The 15,236-nt window shown below is 44.8% G+C and overlaps 15 non-coding genes across 15 annotated transcripts; all 15 read right to left on the reverse strand.

Annotated features, from left to right (window-relative positions):
- Window positions 1-530: 530 nt before the first annotated feature.
- Window positions 531-602, reverse strand: TRNAA-UGC (transfer RNA alanine (anticodon UGC)). The gene has a single exon. It is a non-coding gene; the product is annotated as a tRNA-Ala (tRNA).
- Window positions 603-1,711: 1,109 nt separating this feature from the next.
- TRNAA-UGC (transfer RNA alanine (anticodon UGC)) lies at window positions 1,712-1,783 on the reverse strand. The gene has a single exon. It is a non-coding gene; the product is annotated as a tRNA-Ala (tRNA).
- A 924-nt stretch (window positions 1,784-2,707) lies between these two features.
- TRNAA-CGC (transfer RNA alanine (anticodon CGC)) lies at window positions 2,708-2,779 on the reverse strand. Its single transcript has one exon. It is a non-coding gene; the product is annotated as a tRNA-Ala (tRNA).
- A 131-nt stretch (window positions 2,780-2,910) lies between these two features.
- TRNAA-UGC (transfer RNA alanine (anticodon UGC)) lies at window positions 2,911-2,982 on the reverse strand. Its single transcript has one exon. It is a non-coding gene; the product is annotated as a tRNA-Ala (tRNA).
- A 2,121-nt stretch (window positions 2,983-5,103) lies between these two features.
- On the reverse strand, window positions 5,104-5,175 carry TRNAA-CGC (transfer RNA alanine (anticodon CGC)). The gene has a single exon. It is a non-coding gene; the product is annotated as a tRNA-Ala (tRNA).
- Window positions 5,176-5,306: 131 nt separating this feature from the next.
- Window positions 5,307-5,378, reverse strand: TRNAA-UGC (transfer RNA alanine (anticodon UGC)). Its single transcript has one exon. It is a non-coding gene; the product is annotated as a tRNA-Ala (tRNA).
- Window positions 5,379-6,301: 923 nt separating this feature from the next.
- Window positions 6,302-6,373, reverse strand: TRNAA-CGC (transfer RNA alanine (anticodon CGC)). Its single transcript has one exon. It is a non-coding gene; the product is annotated as a tRNA-Ala (tRNA).
- Window positions 6,374-6,504: 131 nt separating this feature from the next.
- Window positions 6,505-6,576, reverse strand: TRNAA-UGC (transfer RNA alanine (anticodon UGC)). Its single transcript has one exon. It is a non-coding gene; the product is annotated as a tRNA-Ala (tRNA).
- A 923-nt stretch (window positions 6,577-7,499) lies between these two features.
- Window positions 7,500-7,571, reverse strand: TRNAA-CGC (transfer RNA alanine (anticodon CGC)). The gene has a single exon. It is a non-coding gene; the product is annotated as a tRNA-Ala (tRNA).
- A 1,126-nt stretch (window positions 7,572-8,697) lies between these two features.
- TRNAA-CGC (transfer RNA alanine (anticodon CGC)) lies at window positions 8,698-8,769 on the reverse strand. Its single transcript has one exon. It is a non-coding gene; the product is annotated as a tRNA-Ala (tRNA).
- Window positions 8,770-9,896: 1,127 nt separating this feature from the next.
- Window positions 9,897-9,968, reverse strand: TRNAA-CGC (transfer RNA alanine (anticodon CGC)). The gene has a single exon. It is a non-coding gene; the product is annotated as a tRNA-Ala (tRNA).
- A 1,126-nt stretch (window positions 9,969-11,094) lies between these two features.
- On the reverse strand, window positions 11,095-11,166 carry TRNAA-CGC (transfer RNA alanine (anticodon CGC)). The gene has a single exon. It is a non-coding gene; the product is annotated as a tRNA-Ala (tRNA).
- A 1,127-nt stretch (window positions 11,167-12,293) lies between these two features.
- On the reverse strand, window positions 12,294-12,365 carry TRNAA-CGC (transfer RNA alanine (anticodon CGC)). The gene has a single exon. It is a non-coding gene; the product is annotated as a tRNA-Ala (tRNA).
- A 131-nt stretch (window positions 12,366-12,496) lies between these two features.
- Window positions 12,497-12,568, reverse strand: TRNAA-UGC (transfer RNA alanine (anticodon UGC)). Its single transcript has one exon. It is a non-coding gene; the product is annotated as a tRNA-Ala (tRNA).
- Window positions 12,569-14,671: 2,103 nt separating this feature from the next.
- Window positions 14,672-14,744, reverse strand: TRNAA-UGC (transfer RNA alanine (anticodon UGC)). Its single transcript has one exon. It is a non-coding gene; the product is annotated as a tRNA-Ala (tRNA).
- Window positions 14,745-15,236: the final 492 nt, after the last annotated feature.

A 15,236-nucleotide genomic window follows, 5' to 3' on the forward strand; every position in this document is an offset into this window, starting at 1 on the left:
CAGGGGTAGAGCAAACCTTGGCTGGTAAGTGGTGAAAAAAGCAAATATCTTTGAGACTATATAATCGAAAGTCTCCTTTATTTGCGTGTACTATTGATTTTGGCCAAGTTTGTTGAATGTCCAGTTCCCATTCAAGTCATTTTACTGAGTGGGAAAAAGTGTTGCCCGTGGCTAAGGCAGTGTTAAGACCTTGCAATCAAGAAAGCCTTGTCCTGCCAAGTGACATGGCAAAGCAAACAGTTTAAGCGGCAGAGATTCCTTGCGAGTCTTGACACTTAGCTTGAGTGGTGCGCTAGCCAAAGATGTCTAGCCATATTTGAAAAAGGTTGGAGATGCTGGGTATTGAACCCATGATCTCATACATGCGAAGCATGCGCTCTACCACTGAGGTACATCCCCAAAAGTGTACCTGGAGCCTGGAGCACTCACACGTATGTACTTCACACAGCGGCTGCAGGAAGCGAACAAGGGTGAGAAAAAGTGACCACCAAAAGGAAGTGCGTTCCTTGCACATACATGCAGGCTGACTATGGAGATGCCGGGGATTGAACCCGGGGCCTCACACATGCAAAGCGTGCGCTCTACCACTGAGCTACATCCCCAGTTACAAACTGTGTGAAAATGCAAGTTTTTTTTCAAACCTAGAATAACTTGCAATTTTGGAGTCGAGAGTAGTAACTGTACTTTCAAGTAACTTTTCAGAATACGCTGCAGTGTGTGTACATGGGAAATCAGACTATTTCTGACCCTTATATGTCTTGTATTCTGCATTTTCACTGGTTCTCCCCTCTACAAACTCTAGCTCTACATTGTCAATTGACTCCAGGCTTTTGGGAGGAGACTAGCAACTCTGGGCTCTACCATATACAGCGCAGCACACAGAGAAGGTTTCCTGGCCTTCATTAGTCAACACACAGACAAACGCAGCAGAAGTGTGGAGTATATGACAGAGCAATAGTAATCAGTGTAGATGGTGAATCCAGCTCTAGGTTAAAGTAACAGACGCGTAATTAAGCTCAGCACAATCCTTCTGATTGTCCCTCTGCCAGTTTTCTCACCTTCCCGCCTCCTATATCATTAGCATAAAGTCTAAAAAGCTGTGCCACCCAATGTCAACGTGTGTTGGTGGGAGGTTTAAGTTTGATCCCAATGAAGTTGAGCTGTCTTTTTTCAGAGTGGATGGTGAATACAGGAGGCAGGGGTAGAGCAAACCTTGGCTGGTAAGTGGTGAAAAAAGCAAATATCTTTGAGACTATATAATCGATAGTCTCCTTTATTTGCGTGTACTATTGATTTTGGCCAAGTTTGTTGAATGTCCAGTTCCCATTCAAGTCATTTTACTGAGTGGGAAAAAGTGTTGCCCGTGGCTTAGGCAGTGTTAAGACCTTGCAATCAAGAAAGCCTTGTCCTGCCAAGTGACATGGCAAAGCAAACAGTTTAAGTGGCAGAGATTCATTGCGAGTCTTGACACTTAGCTTGAGTGGTGCGCTAGCCAAAGATGTCTAGCCATATTTGAAAAACGTTGGAGATGGTGGGGATTGAACTCAGGACCTCATACATGTGAGCTACATCCCCAGAAGTGTAACAGAAGCCTGGAGCACTCACACGTATTTACTTCACACAGCGGCTGCAGGAAGCGAACAAGGGTGAGAAAAAGTGACCACCTAAAGGAAGTGTGTTACTTGCACATACATGCAATGCAGGTTGGCCATGGAGATGCCAGGGATTGAACCCAGGGCCTCACACATGCAAAACGTGCGCTCTACCACTGAGCTACATCCCCAGTTACAAACTGAGTGAAAATGCAAGTTTTTTTTTTTCAAACCTAGAATAATTTGCCATTTTGGAGTCGAGAGTAGTAACTGTACTTTCAAGTAAGTTTTCAGAATACGCTGCAGTGTGTGTACATGGGAAATCAGACTATTTCTGACCCTTATATGTCTTGTATTCTGCATTTTCACCGGTTCTCCCCTCTGCAAACTCTAGATCTACATTGTCAATTGACTCCAGGCTTTTGGGAGGAGACTAGCAACTCTGGGCTCTACCATATACAGCGCAGCACACAGAGAAGGTTTCCTGGCCTTCATTAGTCAACACACAGACAAACACAGCAAAAGTGTGGAGTATATGACAGACCAATAGTAATCAGTGTAGATGGTGAATCCAGCTCTAGGTTAAAGTAAAAGACGCGTGACTAAACTCAGCACAATCCTTCTGATTGTCCCTCTGCCAGTTTTCTCACCTTCCTACCTCCTATATCATTAGCATAAAGTCTAAAAAGCTGTGCAACCCAATGTCAAGGTGTGTTGGTGGGAGGTTTAGGTTTGATCCCAATGAAGTTGAGCTGTCTTTTTTCAGAGTGGATGGTGAATACAGGAGGCAGGGGTAGAGCAAACCTTGGCTGGTAAGTGGTGAAAAAAGCAAATATCTTTGAGACTATATAATCGAAAGTCTCCTATATTTGCGTGTACTATTGATTTTGGCCAAGTTTGTTGAATGTCCAGTTCCCATTCAAGTCATTTTACAGAGTGGGAAAAAGTGTTGCCCGTGGCTTAGGCAGTGTTAAGACCTTGCAATCGAGAAAGCCTTGTCCTGCCAAGTGACATGGCAAAGCAAACAGTTTAAGCGGCAGAGATTCCTTGCGAGTCTTGACACTTAGCTTGAGTGGTGTGCTAGCCAAAGATGTCTAGCCATATTTGAAAAAGGTTGGAGATGCTGGGGATTGAACCCAGGTCCTCATACATGCGAAGCATGCGCTCTACCACTGAGCTACATCCCCAAAAGTGTACCAGAAGCCTGGAGCACTCACACGTATTTACTTCACACAGCGGCTGCAGGAAGCGAATCGGGGTGAGAAAAAGTGACCACCAAAAGGAAGTGCGTTCCTTGCACATACATGCAGGCTGGCCATGGAGATGCCAGGGATTGAACCCGGGGCCTCACACATGCAAAGCGTGCGCTCTACCACTGAGCTACATCCCCAGTTACGAACTGTGTGAAAATGCAAGTTTTTTTTTTCAAACCTAGAATAACTTGCCATTTTGGAGTCGAGAGTAGTAACTGTACTTTCAAGTAACTTTTCAGAATACGCTGCAGTGTGTGTACATGGGAAATCAGACTATTTCTGACCCTTATATGTCTTGTATTCTGCATTTTCACCGGTTCTCCCCTCTGCAAACTCTAGCTCTACCTTGTCAATTGACTCCAGGCTTTTGGGAGGAGACTAGCAACTCTGGGCTCTACCATATACAGTGCAGCACACAGAGAAGGTTTCCTGGCCTTCATTAGTCAACACACAGACAAACGCAGCAGAAGTGTGGAGTATATGACAGAGCAATAGTAATCAGTGTAGATGGTGAATCCAGCTCTAGGTTAAAGTAAAAGACGCGTGATTTAGCTCAGCACAATTCTTCTGATTGTCCCTCTGCCAGTTTTCTCACTTTCCCGCCTCCTATATCATTAGCATAAAGTCTAAAAAGCTGTGCCACCCAATGTCAAGGTGTGTTGGTGGGAGGTTTAGGTTTGATCCCAATGAAGTTGAGCTGTCTTTTTTCAGAGTGGATGGTGAATACAGGAGGCAGGGGTAGAGCAAACCTTGGCTGGTAAGTGGTGAAAAAAGTAAATATCTTTGAGAATATATAATCAAAAGTCTCCTATATTTGCGTGTACTATTGATTTTGGCCAAGTTTGTTGAATGTCCAGTTCCCATTCAAGTCATTTTACTGAGTGGGAAAAAGTGTTGCCCGTGGCTTAGGCAGTGTTAAGACCTAGCAATCGAGAAAGCCTTGTCCTGCCAAGTGACATGTCAAAGAAAACAGGTTAAGCGGCAGAGATTCCTTGCGAGTCTTGACACTTAGCTTGAGTGGTGCGCTAGCCAAAGATGTCTAGCCATATTTGAAAAAGGTTGTAGATGCTGGGTATTGAACCCACAACGTCATACATGCAAAGCATGCGCTCTACCACTGAGCTACATCCCCAAAAGTGTACCAGAACCCTGGAGCACTCACACGTATTTACTTCACACAGCGGCTGCAGGAAGCGAACCAGGGTGAGAAAAAGTGACCACCAAAAGGAAGTGCGTTCCTTGCACATACATGCAGGCTGACCATGCAGATGCCGGGGATTGAACCCGGGTCCTCACACATGCAAAGAGTGCACTCTATCACTGAGCTACATCCCAAGTTTCTAACTGTGTGAAAATGCAAGTTTTTTTTTTCAAACCTAGAATAACTTGCCATTTTGGAGTCAAGAGCAGTAACTGTACTTTCAAGTAACTTTTCAGAATATGCTGCAGTGTGTGTACATGGGAAATCAGACTATTTCTGACCCTTATATGTCTTGTATTCTGCATTTTCACCGGTTCTCCCCTCTGCAAACTCTAGATCTACATTGTCAATTGACTCCAGGCTTTTGGGAGGAGACTAGCAACTCTGGGCTCTACCATATACAGCGCAGCACACAGAGAAGGTTTCCTGGCCTTCATTAGTCAACACACAGACAAACACAGCAGAAGTGTGGAGTATATGACAGACCAATAGTAATCAGTGTAGATGGTGAATCCAGCTCTAGGTTAAAGTAAAAGACGCGTGACTAAACTCAGCACAATCCTTCTGATTGTCCCTCTGCCAGTTTTCTCACCTTCCTACCTCCTATATCATTAGCATAAAGTCTAAAAAGCTGTGCAACCCAATGTCAAGGTGTGTTGGTGGGAGGTTTAGGTTTGATCCCAATGAAGTTGAGCTGTCTTTTTTCAGAGTGGATGGTGAATACAGGAGGCAGGGGTAGAGCAAACCTTGGCTGGTAAGTGGTGAAAAAAGCAAATATCTTTGAGACTATATAATCGAAAGTCTCCTATATTTGCGTGTACTATTGATTTTGGCCAAGTTTGTTGAATGTCCAGTTCCCATTCAAGTCATTTTACAGAGTGGGAAAAAGTGTTGCCCGTGGCTTAGGCAGTGTTAAGACCTTGCAATCGAGAAAGCCTTGTCCTGCCAAGTGACATGGCAAAGCAAACAGTTTAAGCGGCAGAGATTCCTTGCGAGTCTTGACACTTAGCTTGAGTGGTGTGCTAGCCAAAGATGTCTAGCCATATTTGAAAAAGGTTGGAGATGCTGGGGATTGAACCCAGGTCCTCATACATGCGAAGCATGCGCTCTACCACTGAGCTACATCCCCAAAAGTGTACCAGAAGCCTGGAGCACTCACACGTATGTACTTCACACAGCGGCTGCAGGAAGCGAATCGGGGTGAGAAAAAGTGACCACCAAAAGGAAGTGCGTTCCTTGCACATACATGCAGGCTGGCCATGGAGATGCCAGGGATTGAACCCGGGGCCTCACACATGCAAAGCGTGCGCTCTACCACTGAGCTACATCCCCAGTTACGAACTGTGTGAAAATGCAAGTTTTTTTTTTCAAACCTAGAATAACTTGCCATTTTGGAGTCGAGAGTAGTAACTGTACTTTCAAGTAACTTTTCAGAATACGCTGCAGTGTGTGTACATGGGAAATCAGACTATTTCTGACCCTTATATGTCTTGTATTCTGCATTTTCACCGGTTCTCCCCTCTGCAAACTCTAGCTCTACCTTGTCAATTGACTCCAGGCTTTTGGGAGGAGACTAGCAACTCTGGGCTCTACCATATACAGTGCAGCACACAGAGAAGGTTTCCTGGCCTTCATTAGTCAACACACAGACAAACGCAGCAGAAGTGTGGAGTATATGACAGAGCAATAGTAATCAGTGTAGATGGTGAATCCAGCTCTAGGTTAAAGTAAAAGACGCGTGATTTAGCTCAGCACAATTCTTCTGATTGTCCCTCTGCCAGTTTTCTCACTTTCCCGCCTCCTATATCATTAGCATAAAGTCTAAAAAGCTGTGCCACCCAATGTCAAGGTGTGTTGGTGGGAGGTTTAGGTTTGATCCCAATGAAGTTGAGCTGTCTTTTTTCAGAGTGGATGGTGAATACAGGAGGCAGGGGTAGAGCAAACCTTGGCTGGTAAGTGGTGAAAAAAGTAAATATCTTTGAGAATATATAATCAAAAGTCTCCTATATTTGCGTGTACTATTGATTTTGGCCAAGTTTGTTGAATGTCCAGTTCCCATTCAAGTCATTTTACTGAGTGGGAAAAAGTGTTGCCCGTGGCTTAGGCAGTGTTAAGACCTAGCAATCGAGAAAGCCTTGTCCTGCCAAGTGACATGTCAAAGAAAACAGGTTAAGCGGCAGAGATTCCTTGCGAGTCTTGACACTTAGCTTGAGTGGTGCGCTAGCCAAAGATGTCTAGCCATATTTGAAAAAGGCTGGAGATGCTGGGGATTGAACCCAGGACCTCATACATGCGAAGCATGCGCTCTACCACTGAGCTACATCCCCAAAAATGTACCGGAAGCCTAGAGCACTCACACGTATTTACTTCACACAGCGGCTGCAGGAAGCGAACAAGGGTGAGAAAAAGTGACCACCAAAAGGAAGTGCATTCCTTGCACATACATGCAGGCTGGCTATGGAGATGCCGGGGATTGAACCCTGGGCCTCACACATGCAAAGCGTGCGCTCTACCACTGAGCTACATCCCCAGCTACCAACTGTGTGAAAATGCAAGTTTTTTTTTTCAAACCTAGAATAACTTGCCATTTTGGAGTCGAGAGTAGTAACTGTACTTTCAAGTAACTTTTCAGAATACGCTGCAGTGTGTGTACATGGGTAATCAGACTATTTCTGACCCTTATATGTCTTGTATTCTGCATTTTCACCGGTTCTCCCCTCTGCAAACTCTAGCTCTACATTGTCAATTGACTCCAGGCTTTTGGGAGGAGACTAGCAACTCTGGGCTCTACCATATACAGCGCAGCACACAGAGAAGGTTTCCTGGCCTTCATTAGTCAACACACAGACAAACGCAGCAGAAGTGTGGAGTATATGACAGAGCAATAGTAATCAGTGTAGATGGTGAATCCAGCTCTAGGTTAAAGTAAAAGACGCGTGATTAAGCTCAGCACAATTCTTCTGATTGTCCCTCTGCCAGTTTTCTCACCTTCCCGCCTCCTATATCATTAGCATAAAGTCTAAAAAGCTGTGCAACCCAATGTCAAGGTGTGTTGGTGGGAGGTTTAGGTTTGATCCCAATGAAGTTAAGCTGTCTTTTTTCAGAGTGGATGGTGAATACAGGAGGCAGGGATAGAGCAAACCTTGGCTGGTAAGTGGTGAAAAAAGTAAATATCTTTGAGAATATATAATCAAAAGTCTCCTATATTTGCGTGTACTATTGATTTTGGCCAAGTTTGTTGAATGTCCAGTTCCCATTCAAGTCATTTTACTGAGTGGGAAAAAGTGTTGCCCGTGGCTTAGGCAGTGTTAAGACCTAGCAATCGAGAAAGCCTTGTCCTGCCAATTGACATGGCAAAGAAAACAGTTTAAGCGGCAGAGATTCCTTGCGAGTCTTGACACTTAGCTTGAGTGGTGCGCTAGCCAAAGATGTCTAGCCATATTTGAAAAAGGTTGGAGATGCTGGGTATTGAACCCAGGACCTCATACATGCGAAGCATGCGCTCTACCACTGAGCTACATCCCCAAAAGTGTACCGGAAGCCTGGAGCACTCACACGTATTTACTTCACACAGCGGCTGCAGGAAGCGAACCAGGGTGAGAAAAAGTGACCACCAAAAGGAAGTGCGTTCCTTGCACATACATGCAGGCTGGCCATGGAGATGCCAGGGATTGAACCCGGGGCCTCACACATGCATAGCGTGCGCTCTACCACTGAGGTACATCCCCAGTTACGAACTGTGTGAAAATGCAAGTTTTTTTTTTCAAACCTAGAATAACTTGCCATTTTGGAGTCGAGAGTAGTAACTGTACTTTCAAGTAACTTTTCAGAATACGCTGCAGTGTGTGTACATGGGAAATCAGACTATTTCTGACCTTTATATGTCTTGTATTCTGCATTTTCACCGGTTCTCCCCTCTGCAAACTCTAGCTCTTCATTGTCAATTGACTCCAGGCTTTTGGGAGGAGACTAGCAACTCTGGGCTCTACCATATACAGCGCAGCACACAGAGAAGGTTTCCTGGCCTTCATTAGTCAACACACAGACAAATGAAGCAGAAGTGTGGAGTATATGACAGAGCAATAGTAATCAGTGTAGATGGTGAATCCAGCTCTAGGTTAAAGTAAAAGACGCGTGATTAAGCTCAGCACAATCCTTCTGATTGTCCCTCTGCCAGTTTTCTCACCTTCCCGCCTCCTATATCATTAGCATAAAGTCTAAAAAGCTGTGCAACCCAATGTCAAGGTGTGTTGGTGGGAGGTTTAGGTTTGATCCCAATGAAGTTGAGCTGTCTTTTTTCAGAGTGGATGGTGAATACAGGAGGCAGGGGCAGAGCAAACCTTGGCTGGTAAGTGGTGAAAAAAGCAAATATCTTTGAGACTATATAATCGAAAGTCTCCTTTATTTGCGTGTACTATTGATTTTGGCCAAGTTTGTTGAATGTCCAGTTCCCATTCAAGTCATTTTACTGAGTGGGAAAAAGTGTTGCCCGTGGCTTAGGCAGTGTTAAGACCTTGCAATCGAGAAAGCCTTGTCCTGCCAAGTGACATGGCAAAGCAAACAGTTTAAGCGGCAGAGATTCCTTGCGAGTCTTGACACTTAGCTTGAGTGGTGCGCTAGCCAAAGACGTCTAGCCATATTTGAAAAAGGTTGGAGATGCTGGGGATTGAACCCAGGAACTCAAACATGCGAAGCATGTGCTCTACCACTGAGCTACATCCCCAAAAGTGTAGCGGAAGCCTGGAGCACTCACACGTATTTACTTCACACAGCGGCTGCAGGAAGCGAACAAGGGTGAGAAAAAGTGACCACCAAAAGAAAGTGCGAACCTTGCACATACATGCAGGCTGGCTATGGAGATGCCGGGGATTGAACCCGGGGCCTCACACATGCAAAGCGTGCGCTCTACCACTGAGCTACATCCCAAGTTACAAACTGTGTGAAAATGCAAGTTTTTTTTTTTCAAACCTAGAAAAACTTGCCATTTTGGAGTCGAGAGTAGTAACTGTACTTTCAAGTAACTTTTCAGAATACGCTGCAGTGTGTGTACATGGGAAATCAGACTATTTCTGACCCTTATATGTCTTGTATTCTGCATTTTCACCGGTTCTCCCCTCTGCAAACTCTAGCTCTACATTGTCAATTGACTCCAGGCTTTTGGGAGGAGACTAGCAACTCTGGGCTCTACCATATACAGCGCAGCACACAGAGAAGGTTTCCTGGCCTTCATTAGTCAACACACAGACAAACGCAGCAGAAGTGTGGAGTATATGACAGAGCAATAGTAATCAGTGTAGATGGTGAATCCAGCTCTAGGTTAAAGTAAAAGACGCGTGATTAAGCTAAGCACAATCCTTCTGATTGTCCCTCTGCCAGTTATCTCACCTTCCTGCCTCCTATATCATTAGCATAAAGTCTAAAAAGCTGTGCAACCCAATGTCATGGTGTGTTGGTGGAAGGTTTAGGTTTGATCCCATTGAAGTTGAGCTGTCTTTTTTCAGAGTGGATGGTGAATACAGGAGGCAGGGGTAGAGCAAACCTTGGCTGGTAAGTGGTGAAAAAAGCAAATATCTTTGAGACTATATAATCGAAAGTCTTCTATATTTGCGTGTACTTTTGATTTTGGCCAAGTTTGTTGAATGTCCAGTTCCCATTTAAGTCATTTTACTGAGTGGGAAAAAGTGTTGCCCGTGGCTTAGGCAGTGTTAAGACCTTGCAATCGAGAAAGCCTTGTCCTGCCAAGTGACATGGCAAAGCAAACAGTTTAAGCGGCAGAGATTCCTTGCGAGTCTTGACACTTAGCTTGAGTGGTGCGCTAGCCAAAGATGTCTAGCCATATTTGAAAAAGGTTGGAGATGCTGGGTATTGAACCCAGGACCTCATACATGCGAAGCATGCGCTCTACCACTGAGCTACATCCCCAAAAGTGTACCGGAAGCCTGGAGCACTCACACGTATTTACTTCACACAGCGGCTGCAGGAAGCGAACCAGGGTGAGAAAAAGTGACCACCAAAAGGAAGTGCGTTCCTTGCACATACATGCAGGCTGGCCATGGAGATGCCAGGGATTGAACCCGGGGCCTCACACATGCATAGCGTGCGCTCTACCACTGAGGTACATCCCCAGTTACGAACTGTGTGAAAATGCAAGTTTTTTTTTTCAAACCTAGAATAACTTGCCATTTTGGAGTCGAGAGTAGTAACTGTACTTTCAAGTAACTTTTCAGAATACGCTGCAGTGTGTGTACATGGGAAATCAGACTATTTCTGACCCTTATATGTCTTGTATTCTGCATTTTCACCGGTTCTCCCCTCTGCAAACTCTAGCTCTTCATTGTCAATTGACTCCAGGCTTTTGGGAGGAGACTAGCAACTCTGGGCTCTACCATATACAGCGCAGCACACAGAGAAGGTTTCCTGGCCTTCATTAGTCAACACACAGACAAATGAAGCAGAAGTGTGGAGTATATGACAGAGCAATAGTAATCAGTGTAGATGGTGAATCCAGCTCTAGGTTAAAGTAAAAGACGCGTGATTAAGCTCAGCACAATCCTTCTGATTGTCCCTCTGCCAGTTTTCTCACCTTCCCGCCTCCTATATCATTAGCATAAAGTCTAAAAAGCTGTGCAACCCAATGTCAAGGTGTGTTGGTGGGAGGTTTAGGTTTGATCCCAATGAAGTTGAGCTGTCTTTTTTCAGAGTGGATGGTGAATACAGGAGGCAGGGGCAGAGCAAACCTTGGCTGGTAAGTGGTGAAAAAAGCAAATATCTTTGAGACTATATAATCGAAAGTCTCCTTTATTTGCGTGTACTATTGATTTTGGCCAAGTTTGTTGAATGTCCAGTTCCCATTCAAGTCATTTTACTGAGTGGGAAAAAGTGTTGCCCGTGGCTTAGGCAGTGTTAAGACCTTGCAATCGAGAAAGCCTTGTCCTGCCAAGTGACATGGCAAAGCAAACAGTTTAAGCGGCAGAGATTCCTTGCGAGTCTTGACACTTAGCTTGAGTGGTGCGCTAGCCAAAGACGTCTAGCCATATTTGAAAAAGGTTGGAGATGCTGGGGATTGAACCCAGGAACTCAAACATGCGAAGCATGTGCTCTACCACTGAGCTACATCCCCAAAAGTGTAGCGGAAGCCTGGAGCACTCACACGTATTTACTTCACACAGCGGCTGCAGGAAGCGAACAAGGGTGAGAAAAAGTGACCACCAAAAGAAAGTGCGAACCTTGCACATACATGCAGGCTGGCTATGGAGATGCCGGGGATTGAACCCGGGGCCTCACACATGCAAAGCGTGCGCTCTACCACTGAGCTACATCCCAAGTTACAAACTGTGTGAAAATGCAAGTTTTTTTTTTTCAAACCTAGAAAAACTTGCCATTTTGGAGTCGAGAGTAGTAACTGTACTTTCAAGTAACTTTTCAGAATACGCTGCAGTGTGTGTACATGGGAAATCAGACTATTTCTGACCCTTATATGTCTTGTATTCTGCATTTTCACCGGTTCTCCCCTCTGCAAACTCTAGCTCTACATTGTCAATTGACTCCAGGCTTTTGGGAGGAGACTAGCAACTCTGGGCTCTACCATATACAGCGCAGCACACAGAGAAGGTTTCCTGGCCTTCATTAGTCAACACACAGACAAACGCAGCAGAAGTGTGGAGTATATGACAGAGCAATAGTAATCAGTGTAGATGGTGAATCCAGCTCTAGGTTAAAGTAAAAGACGCGTGATTAAGCTAAGCACAATCCTTCTGATTGTCCCTCTGCCAGTTATCTCACCTTCCTGCCTCCTATATCATTAGCATAAAGTCTAAAAAGCTGTGCAACCCAATGTCATGGTGTGTTGGTGGAAGGTTTAGGTTTGATCCCATTGAAGTTGAGCTGTCTTTTTTCAGAGTGGATGGTGAATACAGGAGGCAGGGGTAGAGCAAACCTTGGCTGGTAAGTGGTGAAAAAAGCAAATATCTTTGAGACTATATAATCGAAAGTCTTCTATATTTGCGTGTACTTTTGATTTTGGCCAAGTTTGTTGAATGTCCAGTTCCCATTTAAGTCATTTTACTGAGTGGGAAAAAGTGTTGCCCGTGGCTTAGGCAGTGTTAAGACCTTGCAATCGAGAAAGCCTTGTCCTGCCAAGTGACATGGCAAAGCAAACAGTTTAAGCGGCAGAGATTCCTTGCGAGTCTTGACACTTAGCTTGAGTGGTGCGCTAGCCAAAGATGTCTAGCCATATTTGAAAAAGGCTGGAGATGCTGGGGATTGAACCCAGGACCTCATACATGCGAAGCATGCGCTCTACCACTGAGCTACATCCCCAAAAATGTACCGGAAGCCTAGAGCACTCACACGTATTTACTTCACACAGCGGCTGCAGGAAGCGAACAACGGTGAGAAAAAGTGACCACCAAAAGGAAGTGCATTCCTTGCACATACATGCAGGCTGGCTATGGAGATGCCGGGGATTGAACCCTGGGCCTCACACATGCAAAGCGTGCGCTCTACCACTGAGCTACATCCCCAGCTACCAACTGTGTGAAAATGCAAGTTTTTTTTTTTCAAACCTAGAATAATTTGCCATTTTGGAGTCGAGAGTAGCAACTGTACTTTCAAGTAACTTTTCAGAATACGCTGCAGTGTATGTACATGGGAAATCAGACTATTTCTGACCCTTATATGTCTTGTATTCTGCATTTTCACCGGTTCTCCCCTCTGCAAACTCTAGCTCTACATTGCCAATTGACTCCAGGCTTTTGGGAGGAGACTAGCAACTCTGGGCTCTACCATATACAGCGCAGCACACAGAGAAGGTTTCCTGGCCTTCATTAGTCAACACACAGACAAACACAGCAGAAGTGTGAACTATATGACAGAGCAAGAGTAATCAGTGTAGATGGTGAATCCAGCTCTAGGTTAAAGTAAAAGACGCGTGATTAAGCTCAGCACAATCCTTCTGATTGTCCCTCTGCCAGTTTTGTCACCTTCCCGCCTCCTATATCATTAGCATAAAGTCTAAAAAGCTGCACCACCCAATGTCAAGGTGTGTTGGTGGGAGGTTTAAGTTTGATCCCAATGAAGTTGAGCTGTCTTTTTTCAGCGTGGATGGTGAATACAGGAGGCAGGGGTAGAGCAAATCTTGGCTGGTAAGTGGTGAAAAAAGCAAATATCTTTGAGACTATATAATCGAATGTCTCCTTTATTTGCATGTACTATTGATTTTGGCCAAGTTTGTTGAATGTCCAGTTCCCATTCAAGTCATTTTACTGAGTGGGAAAAAGTGTTGCCCGTGGCTTAGGCAGTGTTAAGACCTTGCAATCGAGAAAGCCTTGTCCTGCCAAGAGACATGGCAAAGCAAACAGTTTAAGCGGCAGAGATTCCTTGCGAGTCTTGACACTTAGCTTGAGTGGTGCGCTAGCCAAAGATGTCTAGCCATATTTGAAAAAGGTTGGAGATGCTGGGGATTGAACTCAGGACCTCATACATATGAGCTACATACCCAAAAGTGTACCGGAAGACTGGAGCACTCACACGTATTTACTTCACACAGCGGCTGCAGGAAGCGAACAAGGGTGAGAAAAAGTGACCACCAAAAGCAAGTGCGTTCTTTGCACATACATGCAGGCTGGCCATGGAGATGCCGGTGATTGAACCCGAGGCCTCACACATGCAAAGCGTGCGCTCTAACACTGAAATACATCCCAAGTTACGAAATGTGTGAAAATGCAAGTTTTTTTTTTTTCAAACCTAGAATAATTTGCCATTTTGGAGTCGAGAGTAGTAACTGTACTTTCAAGTAACTTTTCAGAATACGCTGCAGTGTGTGTACATGGGAAATCAGACTATTTCTGACCCTTATATGTTTTGTATTCTGCATTTTCACCAGTTCTCCCCTTTGCAAACTCTAGCTCTACATTGTCAATTGACTCCAGGCTTTTGGGAGGAGACTAGCAACTCTGGGCTCTACCATATACAGCGCAGCACACAGAGAATGTTTCCTGGCCTTCATTAGTCAACACACAGACAAACGCAGCAGAAGTGTGGAGTATATGACAGAGCAATAGTAATCAGTGTAGATGGTGAATCCAGCTCTAGGTTAAAGTAAAAGACACGTGATTAAGCTCAGCACAATCCTTCTGATTGTCCCTCTGCCAGTTTTCTCACCTTCCCGCCTCCTATATCATTAGCATAAAGTCTAAAAAGCTGTGCAACCCAATGTCAAGGTGTGTTGGTGGGAGGTTTAGGTTTGATCCCAATGAAGTTGAGCTGTCTTTTTTCAGAGTGGATGGTGAATACAGGAGGCAGGGGTAGAGCAAACCTTTTCTGGTAAGTGGTGAAAAAAGCAAATATCTTTGAGACTATATAATCGAAAGTCTCCTATATTTGCGTGTACTATTGATTTTGGCCAAGTTTGTTGAATGTCCAGTTCCCATTCAAGTCATTTTACTGAGTGGGAAAAAGTGTTGCCCGTGGCTTAGGCAGTGTTAAGACCTTGCAATCGAGAAAGCCTTGTCCTGCCAAGTGACATGGCAAAGCAAACAGTTTAAGCGGCAGAGATTCCTTGCGAGTCTTGACACTTAGCTTGAGTGGTGCGCTAGCCAAAGATGTCTAGCCATATTTGAAAAAGGTGAGAGATGCTGGGGATTGAACCCAGGACCTCATACATGCAAAACATGCGCTCTACCACTGAGCTACATCCCCAAAAGTGTCCCGGAAGCCTGGAGCACTCACACGTATTTACTTCACACAGCGGCTGCAGGAAGCGAACAAGGGTGAGAAAAAGTGACCACCAAAAGGAAGTGCGTTCCTTGCACATACATGCAGGCTGGCCATGGAGATGCCTCACAGATGCAAAGCGTGCGCTCTACCACTGAGCTACATCCCCAGTTACGAACTGTGTGAAAATGCAATTTTTTTTTTTCAAACCTAGAATAACTTGCCATTGTGGAGTCGAGAGTAGTAACTGTACTTTCAAGTAACTTTTCAGAATACGCTGCAGTGTGTGTACATGGGAAATCAGACTATTTTTGACCCTTATATGTCTTGTATTCTGCATTTTCCCCGGTTCTCCCCTCTGCAAACTCTAGCTCTACATTGTCAATTGACTCCAGGCTTTTGGGAGGAGACTAGCAACTCTGGGCTCTACCATATACAGCGCAGCACACAGAGAAGGTTTCCTGGCCTTCATTAGTC

This window comes from Dendrobates tinctorius, unplaced genomic scaffold (genome assembly GCF_039654945.1).
Source record: "Dendrobates tinctorius isolate UK_male_01 unplaced genomic scaffold, ASM3965494v1 ptg000011l, whole genome shotgun sequence".
NCBI lineage: Eukaryota > Metazoa > Chordata > Amphibia > Anura > Dendrobatidae > Dendrobates > Dendrobates tinctorius.